The sequence below is a fragment of the Bos indicus x Bos taurus genome, chromosome 6, assembly GCF_003369695.1.
Source record: "Bos indicus x Bos taurus breed Angus x Brahman F1 hybrid chromosome 6, Bos_hybrid_MaternalHap_v2.0, whole genome shotgun sequence".
Lineage (NCBI taxonomy): Eukaryota > Metazoa > Chordata > Mammalia > Artiodactyla > Bovidae > Bos > Bos indicus x Bos taurus.
The window spans coordinates 32,015,021-32,033,618 of NC_040081.1; the positions used below are offsets into that span (position 1 = coordinate 32,015,021).

At 35.9% G+C, this 18,598-nt stretch overlaps 1 protein-coding gene and 1 pseudogene across 3 annotated transcripts in view; one reads left to right on the plus strand and one right to left on the minus strand.

The window, feature by feature from the left end:
• The window catches only part of GRID2 (glutamate ionotropic receptor delta type subunit 2), a 1,644,075-nt gene that overhangs the window by 1,052,331 nt on the left and 573,146 nt on the right, over positions 1-18,598 (minus strand). The gene's annotated exons all lie outside the window — the stretch shown is intronic.
• LOC113894125 lies at positions 14,871-15,684 on the plus strand (annotated as a pseudogene).

Genomic DNA, 18,598 nt, shown 5'->3' on the forward strand with positions numbered 1-18,598 from the left:
TGTGGTTCATGGGGTCACAAAGAGTCAGACACAACTGAGCTACTGAACTGAAATGAACTGAGATTGGAGAAGTGAGTGAAGAATATGAAGGTAAATAATTTTCAAACAAATGCAATAGCTCTTATTCATTCATTTATCTATCTAATTATTCAGGAGGAATTTATCAAGTGTTTATTGTGTCCATAGCCATGTTAATCAGAGTTTTCCTACAGTGACTGAACTGAACTGAACTGAATGATTCATTTATTTGACATTCCTTGATAGTTCACTTTGTCACTTCATATATACATTAAGTCTTTTAATTCTTATAGTACTTCTGTGAGAATGATTTTACTGTTTAGGAACCTGCAAGTTCATGAACTTAAGCAGCTTTTCCAAAATCACTCAGCTAAAATTGGACAAACAAGGTTTGAGCCATGATCTGTGTGATTCTAAGGTCTGTGCTATGTATCAAGGATTTGTCCCTCCTTCTAAGGAGTTCTCATTCTGGTACAGGAGACTGAGCACCTACACATTAATAGAATGTAAACACTGACGTAATAAAGAGCAAACTATTTACTGCTGGACAGAATGATTGATTCTCCCTAATGGGAGAATGCCTTCATGAAGGGAAGGCATAAGTGAGGTTCACAAAAGAATTAACAATGAAGCTAAAACTTTAAGAAATGTAAGAATTCACCAGGCATAAAATGAGAGACTGAAAGTTCTGAGCAAAAGGAAGAGAATGTGCAGAGGTAATGAGGTATGAAAGAGTATGACTCTTCAGACTACCTCCATGGGTTTCCAGCAAAAGGTTTCCTGTGAGAAGCAATAAGGGGAAGTGGTGCAGAAATTCGGGGATGGGAGGTTCAAGGAAGGAGAGGCTGATGACATCTGTGACCAGGAAAAGATTAGTCAGGATGAAGGCAGAGGAAAGGTCATTACATTGATGATAAAGAAACCTTATTAAAGAGCTTCAGAAGTGGGAGACTGAAGCAGAAATAGGTGAAAGTAGAGACTGAACCACTCCAGTACTCTTGCCTGGAAAATCCCATGGATGGAGGAGCCTGGTGGGCTGCAGTCCATGGGGTCGCTGGGAGTCGGACATGACTGAGCGACTTCACTTTCATTTTTCACTTTCATGCATCAGAGAAGGAAATGGCAACCCACTCCAGTGTTCTTGCCTGGAGAATCCCAGGGACAGGGGAGCCTGGTGGGCTGCCGTCCATGGGATCGCACAGAGTTGGACACGACTAAAGCGACTTAGCAGCAGCAGCAGCAGCAAAGGGAATAGATGAGTATCTATACTCTATAGATAACACTGTAATAGTGTTCAGTAGGTAGAAACTGCTAGATAATTTTTATACATGAATATTAGAGTACTGTAATTTCAAAAAAGAAAATAGTTCTTTATTTCACCGTTTGGCTATCCTCTTTCTTACAACAGATCATTCCATTCAATTCTATTCTTTAAAACAATTATTCTGTGGGAAATCATGAGATGGGATGTATCTTATAAAGTTCATATGAATAAACTTATCAATATAGCAATGTTGAAAAGAACATAGTTATATTTAAAATTACAGAGATCTAAAGTATAAGACATTACTTTATGTTAATGAAAACAGGCATTTAAATATTTCAAAGTAATGCTTTTGTATTATTTAAAGTTACAAATGCAGCTTAGGAAGATTAGCAAGGAAAGGAAAAGGTACTGGAAGGGCAGGAAGATATGACTGAAATCAAACAGCAGCTCTTGAAATGTGGCATGGGGGACTGACCCAGGAGTTGGGTGGCAGAGATCTGCCATTCTACAAGCGTATGTGAATGATGGAGCCATGGAGAAATGCCAGGAGCAGAACGGCTGGATTTGCAGAATTTGACCCAGTTGTGTCTACCTGATGCTTCAGTAAAAATTTAGGCTAGGCGCCAGGGGGAGTAGCAGCAGTAGCATCACTAGGAAAAGAAGAGGTTGCCTATTTGAGATCCTGAGAGTGGCTAAAATCTTAGTTCGGAGACAAGTAGTAATAGTTTACATATATTTAGCAAAATATTTTATTCCTTAAAATGGCCATTCGTTGGTAGATAACAGAAAAGTTAAGATACTAATGAGAGAAAATGGAAAAGTGGTGTCCAGACATTTTAATGTTGAAACATGGAGAGTTCTCAGATGGGTGGGAAGTAGTATTGTGTACTATGGAGTGCTGGCACTGAGATAAAGTATCTGCTTGGGACTTAGGCCTCATTGTTGTGAACATAGGAAACATTCTATGACTCAGTTTCTTCCTCTTTAAACAGCACTGGTAATAATGCTATATCTTGGGTTATTGCAATAATTAAATACATGTAAGGCACAAAATAAATTTAGTTATTTTTTACTTCAGGTATTTTTGTGTGGATAGCTGAGTAAAATATTTTAAACTAGAAATGAACCTAAGCCAGAAGGATAAATACGGAACTCATGTCACTTCATCTATCCAAGTGGAAGAATTATGAATAAATAGGATAGAGAATGGGATGTGGGCAGTTAGAAAAATATAGGAGTGTAGAAATTCAAGATGATACTAATATAAACCAGAGAAGAGGCCAGATGTGCACCCAAAAATAAGTTCTAAAGAAAAATCAAACTGTAAGAAAAGAACACTAGAGGCAACCCCCCCACAACCTATCAAGGGAATGAAGGGCAAGTTGGTAAAGGTGATGGCCTTGCAGTCAGTAATTTTAACTGGATATTAAAAAGGTATGGATTTAACACTCTTAGAAGGGACAGATTTCTCTAGTACTTAAAAGGCAGTAAAGAATATTAACAGTTCTGGGGTTGAGAAGTAGAAATGGGAGTTTTAGGTGAAAGAATGGATCTAAGTTCAGAAGGCCCCATAAAATGGAAAATATTGTCCAAAGGATTAGCTTTAAAGAAAAATAAAATCTACAATCAAAAGACTCCTTTTTACTTTGGTGGCTACTGCCAAGTGTGAACCTGATATTCAATGGGATTATACAGAGGAGATGGAGAGACAAAACAGGGAGGAGAGGCAGTGAGTACAGAACCAACTGGGCAATATGTTTACCACACTTTGCCTACATGTCCAAAACTGGTGGAGACAATAAAAGTAACTTCTGCCCTCATGTCATGTTTATAAAAGGGGTTTGTCTAGTTTCTAATAGAATGCTCAGGACAGATTAAACCCTTAATAAATATTTGTTGAATGATTAAACAACTTAACATTTGCCATATGCCCCATCTCAGTTAAGTAGAGAAGAAAAGACAGGAGATTATTGCAGGGCTGCTGTTTTTTCTCTAAAGGACAATGAAGAAGAAAAACAAAACGGAAAAAAAAAAGTTCAGAAAATAAAAAGAAGTTCAAGACATGACATTTTTAAAAAGCAATCAAACTGCCTCTAAACCAGCAGTTATCTAAGTGCAGTATGAAATTCTTGGGAGTCCCCAAGACCTTTTTAGGGAGTCACTGAAAAACATCTCAAAACAATGTTCGTAATATTATCAAAGATATTATTTTCCTTTTTTATTGCATAGACATTTTCAGTGATGCTGTTAAACAGTGGTGGATAAAACTGTTAGTACCCTAGACTTAATTAACTCAGTGACATCATACTGTACTAGTTAGTGGAAAATAGCTACAAACTCACTGTTAATGAGTTTGTCCATTATATAAATTGATAGACAGATAGATAGGTACTTAGGGCAAATGAATGAATGAGCAAACAAAGGTAAAAAATCCAGTTTCACTTAAATATATCCTGATAGAGCAGTGTGTATGTGAGTCACTCAGTCGTGTCCAACTCTCTGTAACCCCAAAGACTATAGCCCACCAGACTGCTCTGTCCATGGAATTTCTCAGGCAAGAATACTGGAGTGGGTTTTCATTTCCTTTTCCAGGGGATCTTCCCGACCCTGGGATTGAACCTCCTGCATTACAAACAGATCTTTACTGTCTGAGCCACTATGAAGCAGTAAAAAAATACGAATGCTATTGCATAAAGCACCTGTGTTATGGTTTAAGATACAAGCTGAACTAGCTTGTGTTTTCATCACACATGTTTACTTGGAAGAATGACTGACCAAAAAAAGAAAAAAAAAACGGTAATTCAGATTTCAGTATCTGACAAACATTTTCTCAAAATCAAATGACATAAATTTGTCACTTCAAGGAAAACAAATCATGTCATTTGTTAACTTACATAAAATTCAGAATTTTGAAGCAAAATTAGAACTTCGAAAAACTTCTGCTATGCTAAACTTGACAGGTGCCGATACTTTAATGGCTTTTGGATGAAATCAATGGTAATGTTAATTAACATGATGTTTTGATATTATATAATGAAATATATCAACATTTGGGAAATCTGTATAACTCAGTGAGCCAGTATTTTCCAAATAGCAAGTACATTTTATAAAATAATTAATGGGTAAGTGTGTATTCAAAGGGAACACTAGACCTACAGATTTTAATTTGAAAGAGCAAAAAGTTCATTGATATATTTCAAGATTCCACATTACAACTAGCATTTGAGAAATTCCCATTTGTTAAGGACAGAGTAGAATCAAAGAAAAATATCCACAAGTATCTGGAAAAGCTACTGAAATACTCCTTCCTTTTCTGATTCTATATCTGTGTGAGGCTAGATTTTCCTCAAATATTTCAACATAAAATACTAAAACCAGTTGAATGCTTACTCTTCCAATTAGGTAAACATAAAATAGACTTTATAAGTATAAAACAGTATCTTCTTAAGAAAGAAGATGTCAACAGATATAACTCATGCAGACAATAGCTTTGTGGGACCATTGCAAAATTTTTAAGTGCAAAGGATCCCTAATTCAAACAAGTTTGAGAACCACTTCTCTAATCTATGTAACTGCCAACCAAGAAGAATCTGTAACTGTACCTGTTCTTTTGATGGTTGGCTTTATGAAGCTTTGCTTTATCTGATGTCATAGTCAGTTTCTGATTTGTTTATAATCTCTTCAGATTTGGATTTCTTATACAGACTTTACCTTTCCTAAACATATGCCCTAGATGTCTCCCTCTACTAGATTTCTCGCTGCCCTTACACATGCTATTAGCTCTCAAAAGTAGTTTTTTGACTCTTGGCCTTGTCTTCAGTTTGCCCTTTATCCATAAATCAAAACTGCTTCTAGGTGCTCCTCTAGCATAGCACAGAAGTTAATACTTCTCAACACCTACCCACATGTCTGTTACCTACAAGATGATGTGTAACTTGACTTAGATAGCTGAGTAGGACTTGCAATTTAATGATATTTTATTGTCTTCCCAAATTTTAGCATCATTTCTAAATTATGACCAATATGAGTACATAGAGTTTTCCTTATTAAGCATAGGGAGCTTCCTCATATACAATTAAGATATCTGAGATCAGCATCCAGCAAATACAAATTGTTCATATGAATGATCCAAGTAACTTCTATATTATGTAAAATGCTACTTCCTGGGATTTTTGGACCCTTTTATTCAACCATAAGAATTGCAGGTGTGCCACCTTCTCTCTGTGATCAATATGCCTCAAATCTTTTATGGTCACAAGTACTATAAGCCCTTTTAAGTAAAACAAATAACCTGTGGGCAAGCAGGGTAAGATCATTTGTCTAGCAGGGTCAACCTGCTAAAGCCTGTTATTAATAATCCCTAGAAAAATTCTGGGCTTCATCATTATAATGAGTTTACAAGCATAACGTGATACAGCCTTCTTAACAATGCAAGCATGATATTTAGTGAAAGGACCCCTAGGTTTTCCTTAGGAGTTTCTGTAAAGTTACAAACATAGCAATTGCTTCTCCAGAAGCATTTCATTAGTGCCAGCTAAGGAGCTTTATTCATATTACTGCAGCCCTGCCTACTTGCACTTTGACTTCTTTCTTTACAGTCCTTAGCTTGTATAAAGAAAAGAAGATAAAAGGAAAACAAAATTAAAGATGACATTCTTATGCATTTCCTCAAGAGGAAAACTCATAGCTGTCAAACTTGCTAAAGGAAAAATTTTAAGCTATATATATGTGTGTGTGTTTGTTTGAGTACCATATTATGTAACTGATAAAGTACAAAAATGAAGTGAGAACTACAAATGTTTCCCTTTGGGCTAACTTCTGGTTTCACTTGACCTATACTGCCATAGAGAAAATCTTAGGAAATGAGGCATCCAAATGCAGCTTATTTACAATGCTGCACCTATTTATACAGGAAAATGGTGCATCTGGAATGCTACCTTTTTTTGTAGATAAACATATTATTTAATACTTAAGTGCTTATAAACTAATACTCATCTTAAATGTAGAGTATATTGTGATGAGTCCTGTGATCTGAAAATAAAACAATCTAATAATATCAGATACAAACTGAAAAACCTAAATAGCTCACCAAATGAGCTCCTATTCTCTTCTTCTGCATGTGTGAGATTATAGCTGTAGCAAGATAACACAGGTCATCAGCTATCTCATTATTTCTGAAAAATACATGTTGCTTGTTGAAAAAATATATATTTGACACTATCTTAAAATGCACAATTTATGCATTTTAAAATACAGGTGAGTACATTTCTGATGGGAAATTTTCAGTTGGCTTTAATTCAGCAAAGTTTACCTGACAATTCTAGTGGAACTGCTGCTGCTGCTGCTGCTGCTGCTGCTGCTGCTGCTGTGTCGCTTTAGTCGTGTCCGACTCTGTGCGACCCCATAGATGGCAGCCCACCAGGCTTCCCGTCCCTGGGATTCTCCAGGCAAGAACACTGGAGTGGGTTGCCATTTCCTTCTCCAATGCATAAAAGTGAAAAGTGCAAGTGAAGTCGCTCAGTCGTGTCCAACTCTAGCGACCCCATGGACTGCAGCCTACCAGGCTCCTCCATCCATGGGATTTTCTAGGCAAAAGTACTGGAGTGGGGTGCCATTGCTTTCTCCGTCTAGTGGGGCAGAATTTTGCAATTAACTCATTCCATTATGTGGGAAAAGCAATTATTAAGTAGAGCCCAGATTAATGAGGAGAGGAATTGGTAAGAAGATTACAAGCTGACCATATGTCAACCCATATAAAGCATCCATACTCTACTTGATTATATATGAACAGACCTTGGAAAATCAGGCTGAGTTGGGAAACCAGTTGTATTGAAGCTTCAGTTTTGTTTCCTATTTGGATTGGTTATGAAGGAAAAAATTTGAGGACCTATAGTGAATAAAAGTAACCCATTTATATCACTCAATTAGAGAAGCAAAGAGAAACAAAAATATTACTTTGTTTTTCAAATACAGGAATGATACAGTGGGAGAAGCAGATTTTTCAAACATTTATTTAAACTACTTCCTTAATTTTCATTAGAAGAGATACTACTTATGAGGTTGCATACGGTTTTCACATCCATTATTTTGCTTTGTAGAATGAAATAAGCAATGACATAACTCAAAGGAGTTGCTCACTGAAGGCTTTTAGTGTATACAACCCCTTAAGAAAAAAAAATTAAACATATCAAAATAGTTTCTCTCTAAATAACATTTTTGTCTCTATTACTTTTAGGAAGAATTAGTATCACTCACTTTCATAAAGACTGTTCCAGCTGAAATCTGGGAATAAGTGAGGACTTAGCCAACCCCCTTAGGGTAGCACAAAAATGTGCCCCACCATATGTATCACATGTGGCATGCATACACTGCCATGGGGTACAAATAAGGTCAAATTCCTGGAAACTCCCCAAGACTTACTGCCTTAGTATCTCTGAAATAGCAGCTGGGAATCTAAATTATTTGCAACCACATAGACTATTATTTGCATAGTAAAATTTGAAAACACTGTATTTTTCAGGAAATAATTTGCATCAATATAGAAGATCAGGAATTAATTATTGTCACAGGCAGCAACAGATTGATGGCACAAAAGCAATAATTTATAAAAGATAATTGAGTTTATTAAGGATTAAAGTGAAATAAAATCTATTCTTGCCTCCTTTGTCGAAGATAAGGTGTCCATAGGTGTGTGAATTTATCTCTGGGCTTTCTATTTTGTTCCATTGATCTATATTTCTGTCCCGGTGTCAGTACCATATTGTCTTGATGACTGTGGCTTTGTAGTAGAGCCTGAAGTCAGGCAGGTTGATTCCTCCAGTTATATTCTTCTTTCTCAAGATTACTTTGGCTATTCGAGGTTTTTTGTATTTCCATACAAATTTTGAAATTATTTGTTCTAGCTCTGTGAAAAATACCGTTGGTAGCTTGATAGGGACTGCACTGAATCTATAGATTGCTTTGGGTAGTCTACTCATTTTCACTATATTGATTCTTCCGATCCATGAACATGGTATATTTCTCCATCTATTAGTGTCCTCTTTGATTTCTTTCACCAGTGTTTTATAGTTTTCTATATATAAGTCTTTTGTTTCTTTAGGTAGATATATTCCTAAGTATTTTATTCTTTTCGTTGCAATGGTAAATGGAATTGTTTCCTTAATTTCTCTTTCTATTTTCTCATTATTAGTGTATAGGAATGCAAGGGATTTCTGTGTGTTGATTTTATATCCTGCAACTTTACTATATTCATTGATTAGCTCTAGTAATTTTCTGGTGGAGTCTTTAGGGTTTTCTAGGTAGAGGATCATGTCATCTGCAAACAGTGAGAGTTTTACTTCTTCTTTTCCAATTTGGATTCCTTTTATTTCTTTTTCTGCTCTGATTGCTATGGCCAAAACTTCCAAAACTATGTTGAATAATAGTGGTGAAAGTGGGCACCCTTGTCTTGTTCCTGATTTTAGGGGAAATGCTTTCAATTTTTCACCATTGAGGATAATGTTGGCTGTGGGTTTGTCATACTGCTGGGCATACACACCAAGGAAACCAGAATTGAAAGAGACACATGTACCCCAATGTTCATTGCAGCACTGTTTATAATAGTCAGGACATGGAAGCAACCTAGATGTCCATCAGCAGACAAATGGATAAGAAAGCTGTGGTACATATACACAAATGGAGTATTACTCAGCCATTAAAAAGAATACATTTGAATCCGTTCTAATAGGTGTACAAAACTGGAGCCTATTACACAGAGTGAAGTAAGCCAGAAAGAAAAACACCAATACGGTATACTAACACATATGTATGGAATTTAGAAAGATGGTAATGATAACCCTGTATGCGAGACAGCAAAAGAGGCACAGATGTATAGAACAGTCTTATGGACTCTGTGGGAGAGGGTGAGGATGGGATGATTTGGGAGAATGGCATCGAAACATGTATAATATCATATGTGAAATGAATCACCAGTCCAGGTTTGATGCATCATACAGGATGCTCAGGGCTGGTGCACTGGGATGACCCAGAGGTATGGTATGGGGAGGGAGGTGGGAGGGGGGTTCAGGATGGGGAACTTATGTACACCCGTGGCGGATTCATGTTGATGTATGGCAAAACCAATACAATATTGTAAAGTAAAAAAAAAAAAAAAAAGTGATGAAAACCCAAATAAACTCAAAGATGGGATTGAAATAAATAAATAAAATCTAGGTGTCCTGATTTTAAATCATTATTAACTAATTATACCTTCCTGACCCTATGCAGCATTCTCACAGCCTTCCTCCAGAGAGAGCTCCTTCAGATCTAATGCCAAGAATAACAGAACCTAATAGTAACTGAGTATTTATAATCTATTCCCTACACCTTTCTAGTTTAGGCAAATGGCCACCTAGAAAAGGGAGAGAAGCTATTAGTTCCAAATACCTTAAGCTCCCCCCATTGCAGTCTAGGAAAGATGCTGAGCTACCTGATTATGTCATGGCTGTATTCCTGTCTGTAACATTTTCTTTAATGTATTCCTATTTGTAACATTTTCATTTTAGACTCTCAAAAAGTGGCATGAACACATTTCATGCATTAGGAGAAATATTAAACTGTAACAACCAAGAGAAAAATGTAAATCACAGTTTCCTAAGGATTTTTACAGACTACAAATCTAATTCCCATTTATAAAGTGGATGCCAGCAATTTATGTATGAAATAATATATCCTTTTAAATTTTGTGCCTTTAATTTAGCTTCTTTTGCAAGTGTTCATAGCACTTAAATTCCATCACATTACTCAAAGATATATGTTTCCCTGGGACATTTTAAAACGGAAAAATCTCATGTAGAGCTTCAAATGATCTAAATGCTAGAAGACTACTTTCTTGACTCTCAAATTAAACCATAATCTTGTTAACAATTGGTAAAAAAAAAAAAAATGTTATTTGGTTTCAGAGTTGTGTGTTTGTGGTCTGTGTGTATGTGTGCATACCTTGCTACAATCAATACTCTATCCTAAGAGACTTGAAACCTTTTAATCTTGTTTGATACTCCAAAAGTCATTTCTAATTCTACTTTATCTCCTTTTCTGTTTTGTTTGTGGATACCGTAGGAGGGTGAGAGATGAAGTTTCTTTATTCTTCCATGGCATCAAGGACTCTCAAAGCACACATTATGAAATAAGAACCAAAGTCTAAACATAACAACACAAGTTATGTTTGCCAAATTTGTAAATCAAGCTAAGATACCTCATTAAAATTATTGAAAGCATCAAAAAGCAACTCTTCAAGCACGCATCAGGAAATGCTAATACTACACATGCTTGCTTGAAAGGCTCACAATCTTACTGCCATCGCCTTCCTAGACACACCAATTTAGATGCAGGGTGCCAGCCAAGATAGACCATCCAGTCAATCAGTAGGAAAGAGTGACAATACAATGTCTCATTTCTGCTGCTGCTACCAGTACCTACAGACCTCATACCAAGCCTAGTCTATGTGGCTTTAAAAAATGTCCACAGTACTTTAAAGGGTAATAACAGAAGAAGCAGAAGTCTGAGGGTACAGAAAAAGAACCAAAAAAGAGAAAGAAAAATAGAGGAGGGAAAGGTTCTTTCATAGAAACTGAAATCTCTAGCAGACACTTCTTCCAATTACAAAATACCAGTGAAGGAGAATGACATTAATTTACCACCTGAAAATGGGCAAAAACAATTTTAATGTTTTGGAATAATGCTTTATGTCTAATAGAATGTGGACTTTAATGTGATTTCCTCCATGTTGAAATATCATCTTTAGAGTTATTTTTCCAAGGTTATGTGTGATGAGCAAAAATGCACATGGGGAATTTGTTCAGCCCTTTTATTTCAAGTTATAGCACATATGGGGAGAAAACATTTCAATTTAACATTCATTAGTCAAATGAATTGTTACCATTCTTCTTGACATGTATTCATGTTTAGGATTGTTTGATCTGCTAAAAGCTTAGAATACAACATACAGTACAGAGAACCTGTATCCATATTTCAAGGACAGAAGAAATTACCTCAAATGTGGACTATTATCATAAAAAAGATGTTTCAGATTTGCAAAAACATGCAGTACCTCCATCTGGTAAATGGTAACTACTAAAATATTTATAAATACCACAGCATAATTCACATGTCACACATGGTAGTGATATTCACTTTTCATGTCTCCCAATTAAAAGCTATTGTTTATGGTAAAACACACTGTAACACATTTGTGTATCTAACAGAAAAATAAATGATTTCCTTAATATCTCCTCAGGGATTACTCTCTCATCCTGCTGTGCAAATAATGTAAATATAATACTGAAGGAGGTAAAACACTATAGCTTACTGACATTCATTTATGTTTGTTTTCAATAACATAATACAACAAATTGTTTCTAGATGAGCTTAGGCTCATAATTGCTGATCTTTATTTTTCTTTTAAACATTCTCTCACTAGAATGGCTGAATACTATGCAGAATTTAGATATCTTTCCTAGGAATAAAGTGTATAGATAAGCAATATACACAAAACAAACCATTGCCCATAAACAACTTGAATAAAGATTCTAATAATTTATGTGACTCAAACATATACCACACATTGTATAACCACAACTGGATTGCTGTTCATTTATAATGGAAAGTACATTTGAGTGTAGCTAAAGAGATCATGAGGCTAACTAGATACCCAGTCCAAGCCCCACTACTTTCACAGAATAGAGCATGTAAAGGCAAACCCATGGCATATTGGTGTACCAGATATCAGGAGTAACTCTTAACTTACTTTCAGATTAAAAAACAGGTGTTGAAACTTTCTTTGGTCATTTCTGACTCCACTGAAAATAAATTTAAATTTCTACTTGAATTTTTTTGTTTTTAACTTTTTTTACAAAGAAGGTCAAAGAAAAAATGTTTTTTAAAATGTACCTGAAGGGTACAGATATAGGGTAAGTTATGAAAGACTCTGACACTGAGAACAATCTTCTCTAAATCTTTTGAAGGCAGTCTAGTCTGTCGTCCATTGTAAAATTTCCTCAAGCAACCCTCCTTTGAAGATTTTCTTTTGAAGATGATTTTTCTTTGCTCTTCCTAAGATTTCTCATCTATTCCCCCCACATATTACATTATTATATCATATTCTTTGTTTTCACTGTAGGATTATATCGTACTACTTTCTGCACCATATAAAAATTCAACTAAGTCATTTAAGTTCCTTCATATGGCCTATTTTAAATTAATTCTTTCTGTCTGTTATTCAGTTCAGTTTAGTCGCTCAGTAGTGTCTGACTCTTTTCTGTCTGTTTATATACATCCTTAATCATGCCCAGGCTGCATGGACCTCTTTCTCCTCAGCTTGCAAACATGCTCTAACATCTCCTATATTAAAACCCTTTTCTTTGATACTTTTGCCATAAAAGTTCTCTCTAAATTTTAAGAAACTATGGAAATATTTACTCTCTTTTGTTGCTATTGCATATCTATCCATGCAATATTGAGTAGCTACTATTTGCCATATACCATTCCAGCAGCTTTCAAATATGGTCTGAGGATCTCTCACATTCCTTATATACATCCAGGGTCTCATAGGAGGTTAAAACTACTTTCAAGATAATACTAAGATGTTATTCGCCTTTTTCATTCTCATTTTCCCATGAATGCACAGCAGTTTCCCAAAGGCTGCATGTCTTTTAGCTCTGGTGGCTAATGAAAAGTGTGCTTATATATTTCTCAATTTTAAAATTTTTGAAGCTTAACTTTTCATATGGTTAAAAATCACTAGTTATCATCCACATACAACAGAGGCTGGCAAACATTTTCTTAAAAGGACAAGACAGTAAATAGTTTATACTCAGCAGGCCATATGACATCTGTCACATTACTCAACTCCGCCACTACAGAGAGAAAATAACCATGAACAATACAAATATAAATAGGGTAGCTCTATTCAAATAATAACTTATTCACAAAAGCAGGAGATGGGCTGGATTTGGCCTGCAGGCCAAACTTTGTCAATCTCTTTGGTCTTTGGGTTCTCACTGTTTTTATTTTTATTTTTTTAATGTAAAAGGAGTTCTGAGATTTAAGAATGTAAAAACCACTGGAAAGCTCCTAAGGTCAAATTAACCCTTATGATGCCACACTTCAGGAGCTGCCTGAAGAGAAAGCTAGACACAGTGACATTTGGATCCCTGTTATACTGGTGACCAGTGAAGGACAGTATGAGGTCAGAAGAGGAACTACTGCATTCAATCCAGGAGTTGGGGTCTGGGTATTATCAAAGAATACATTATAAAGAAATAGTATCTATATTTTCCAGTATACAGTCAAGATGAAGACTGCCATTTTGGGTTATAGAGTTCTCTTTTCCTTACTACACATAAATCAAGGCATAAGGTTATATTTAGAAAACGTGTGTGTATTTGTGTTTTAAGTAAAATAATCTGCCAAACCCAACCTCTTCTAGCTGAATTGTATATTATGCTAATTGTTAATTTTTAAGAATCTCAGATTGAGTGAAGTGCTTTTTTTATTTTACCATTTACCTGTTATTTTTTAAAGAAGCAATTTGCTAGTCCATTGTAAATTCTATTATGTTCTCTTCATTTATTACCTTAGAGATTCTAAAGGTGGACTATATCTTACTAGGTGGAATGTTTTACTTGGATTGATTAACTTGGCCTGAGTAGTCTCTGGACAGTTAGGATCTTTGATGTTAAATTCCAGTTCCTGACTTCTGTAAAAGGGTTAAAAACACTAAGAAGACTGAATTAGAGCTATTTTGTATCTGTATATACTCTTATCTTCACATATGAACACAGACATTTTTATGGATACAAATCCTATTTGAACAGGAAGGACTTTAATATTACCATAGTTTTATTAACTCTTGCTGGACTTTGATAGTAACATCCTTCAGAATGTTACCCTTAAGAATGCCAAGCTCTGTAATGCACAGTTACCATCATGCTCTTATTATTTATTCATAATATTTATGCATTCTGTTTGAATTTTTAATCATCACCAATGTATCAATGCTTATTGTTTGCCTTGTTACCTTAATGTTAGTTTTCAGTTTATTCATGACATGAAAGATTCAAATATATTTTTCATTTTTTCTTTCAAAAACTATTTTTAGCAAACACTATTTATATTTTGAAACTGGATTATGTGACCCTAGTAGCCCTGTGGTTATAATGTGTCAGTTACAAAAATAATGACCATTTTTGTAATATGTGGCTGTGCTGTGCTCAGTCCTGTCTGACTCTGCAACTCCCTGGACTGTGGCCCACCAGGCTCCTCTGTCCATGGAATATCCCAGGCAAGAATACTGGAGTGGGTTGCCATTCCCTCCTGCAGGGCATCTTCCAGTCCTAGGCATCAAACTTGTGTCACTTGCATCTCCTACCTTGGCAGGTGGATTCTTTACCAACTGTGCCACCTAGCAAGCCCTTTGGTAATATAATGCAATCACCACAGTTTAGTAACCCATCTAACGACCAAAAAGTTCAATTTCTACCTATCTGCATTTCAGAAATACAAGTACATATTCCAAAGATATGTGCTTAAGAATAACTACAGCAGCTCCTTCCCGGCTGGAACCATGGAGGGTGCAGAAGAGAAGGAAAAGAAGGTTCCTGCTGTGCCAGAAACCCTTAAGAAAAAGCAGAAGAATTTCGCAGAGCTTAAGATCAAGCGACTGAGAAAGAAGTTTGCCCAAAAGATGCTTTGAAAGGCAAAGAGGAAGCTTATCTATGAAAAAGCTAAGCATTACCACAAGGGATACAGGCAGATGTATAGAACTGAAATTCGAATGGCTAGGATGGCACAAAAAAAGGGGAACTTCTATGTACCCGCGGAATCCAAATTGGCGTTTGTCATCAGGATCAGAGGTATCAACGGTGTGAGCCCAAAGGTTCGAAAGGTGCTGCAGCTCCTTCGCCTCCAGCAGATCTTCAACGGCACATTTGTGAAGCTCAACAAGGCATCAATTAACATGCTGAGAATTGTGGAGCCATACATTGCATGGGGGTACCCAAATCTGAAGTCTGTAAATGAATTGATCTACAAGCGTGGTTATGGCAAAATCAACAAAAAGTGAATTGCCTTGACAGACAACGCATTGATTGCTTGATCTCTTGGGAAATATGGAATCATCTGCATGGAGGATCTGATTCATGAGATCTATACCATTGGAAAATGTTTCAAAGAAGCAAACAACTTCCTGTGGCCCTTTAAATTGTCTTCTCCACGAGGTGGAATGAAGAAAAAGACCACCCATTTTGTAGAAGGTGGAGATGCTGGCAACAGGGAAGACCAGGTCAACAGGCTTATTAGAAGGATGAACTAAGGTATCTACCAGGATTATTTTTGTAATCTGGTTAATAAACAATTGAAACAAACAAACAAAAAAGAATAACTACAGCAATACTGTTTGCAATTACACAAATTAGACAAAGAAATGTAAACGTTAATGAATGCAGGAGCAATTAAATTACTAATGGGACAGCCATTTTATGGAAAACCACATAGTCATTTCAAAGACTGAGGCTGAACAACAAATTATTATGGAAACTCCGGAGAAGGCAATGGCACCCCACTCCAGTACTCTTGCCTGGAAAATCCCATGGAAGGAGGAGCCTGGTAGGCTGTAGTCCATGGGGTCGCTAAGAGTTGGACATGACTGAATGACTTCCCTTAGTTTTCACTTCATGCATTGGAGAAGGAAATGGCAACCCATTCCAGTGTTCTTGCCTGGAGAATCCTAGGGACGGGGGAGCCTGGTGGGCTGCCGTCTATGGGGTCGCACAGAGTCGGACACGACTGAAACGACTTAGCAGCAGCAGCAGCAGCATGGAAACTCTCCCCAGATTGTACAAGGCTATGTACATGTAATCCATTGTTTTTTTTTTTCATATGTATTTGTACGCATACATCTATGTATGCTAATTTTAAGAAATGTACTGAAAGAAAATCATCACTGCCTTTCATCCAATTATTCTGAAATTTTAGTCAGTCTCAGAGTCATTTGAAGGCTGGGGAAGGGGAAATGGTCTCACTTTAAAAAGTTTTCCTGTTTGACAGTAGCCCTTGAAATCTGCCTTGTCAGTAGGGTCTCATACAATTCTAATGCAGAAGGCAGTGGTTAAAACTAATGTACAGTCAGTATGAGAAGCAGCAGTCTAAGAATTACCTGCAGAATCTCCTGAACAAGCATTTCTTCTGTAATAAATACATACGTAGCTCCAAGCCTATTTCTCCAGGCATCTTCACTTATCCCTGAATATAAGGTTTCCTACAGGCAGGCCTGCTTATCTTTTGCTTATCTCACCTTACTTTATTTTCCCAATTTCTTTACTCTCTTATGTAAGCCTGAAAAAACTATTAACCTATCTTTAAAATGTTTAGATTATCTCTCAAATTCCTACCTTTGTTTTTATACTTCCTTTTACCCTCAACCTCATCTTCATGCATTAAATTTTATCCTTTTGAGCCACCTCTTCTATAAATTTTTTATTATTCTCAATCACTCTTCTTTCTCTTCACAGTCAATGTAATTGTTATCGAGCACTGCCTTTCCCTTTTAGCATACTATAATTATGTGACTTTTCAACTTATCTCTCCATTAAAGCAAGCTCTATGTAGGGTAGGGTCTTCACGTCTTTGTATTACAAAGTTTCTGATACTCTGTAGATTCTCAACCCAAGCCAACCAAATTGAGTAAAGTGATTTCATTGCATATTTCCTATGCAAAGTGACAGGACAATTTTGTTTAATACACTCTCAAGTGCTATGCTTTATCATACATACCTCAGTCCCAGAACATTCTGCATATGTCCTTCCATGCCCTCTTACCCATTTTTTCTCCATTTCATCACTAAGACCCCACAGACCTCAGCAGGAATTGCAGGCCTACTGAAGAGAAATGCAGTGTCCAGAAAGCATACAAAGATGTATTAGTACTCACTAACCTGTCTCTATCCAAGTAGGTCTCTAAAGCTCTTTGTATATTTGAAATAATATATTCAGTTATTGGAAATGATTTGCTTAATGTCATTCTTCTCTGATGCAACCTTCTTCTTGAGGGTCTGTTTTATTCATTACCATATCCAAGTAATATAGTGGTTGGCTCATGAAAGATATTTATATATTGCCTGATTAAATGACCAAAGCAACCCATTCCTTCAATTCTCCATCTCATAAAATGGTTAGTCTTTATGCCAGAATGTGAAAATCACCTATAGACAATGCTCTATTTTTCCAGTGCCAAATAATGGCAATATATATGGTGCAAATAAATATAAAATAAAAACAGAAACATTTAAAATATTTATGCTACAAAAAAAAGACTTTATCTTTGCCTTGGACATTAAAGAAAATTCCTACTACAAAGCAGTACAAAACAAAATGAAAACCCCAAACCTTTAGATGTGTGAACGAAATATTGATAACATTCACTTCACTTTGCCAATAGCTTTGTACCTTGTACTAATATTGTTTTTTTTTAATAGCAATATAAAATTTATGGGTGAAATTCTTCAACTGGGGAAATTATTTTCTTAGACAATTTTAGCAAGCTATTACTCTACCACAACTGATATTTTTCAACTCAATGCTGCAAAAAATAGACTTTAAGCCCTGACTATTTTACATGGTCTATCTGAGTTCAGCAAATATCTATAAAAACACTTTTAAAAGCATTGGTTCCCTTGGGTAGTATGGTCATTTTTAGCAATACTGAATCGTGCAAACCAAGAACACAGTATATCTTTCCATCTGCTTGTGTCATCTACACTTTCTATTTTTAGTGTCTTATAGTTTTCTGAGTAATCAAACTTTTACCTCCTTAACTAGGCTTGCTCCAAGGTATTTTATTCTTTTTTATGCAAAGGTAAATGTGTTTTTTTCTATCATTTATCTTTCTACTAGTTCATTATTAGAACATAGAAATACAACAGATTTTTGTCTATTAATTTGTATCCTGAAACTTCACCAAAGTCATTGATGAATTCTAGTAGTTTTTTGGTCGTGTTTTCAGCATTTTCTGTATACAGTATCATGTCATCTGCAAATAGTGACAGTTTTACTTTTTCCTTTCCAGTTAGTATTCCTTTCATTTCTTCTTTTTTTCTGATTATTGTGCCTAGAATTTCCAAATCCATGTTGAGTGAAAGTGAGAGTGGGCCTCCATGTCTTCTTTCTGATCTTTGAAGAAATGCTTTCAGTTTTTCACCATTGAGTATAACGTTAGCTGTGGGTTTGTCACATATGGTTTTATTATGTTGCGGGATGCTCTTCCTATGTTTGCTTTCTGGG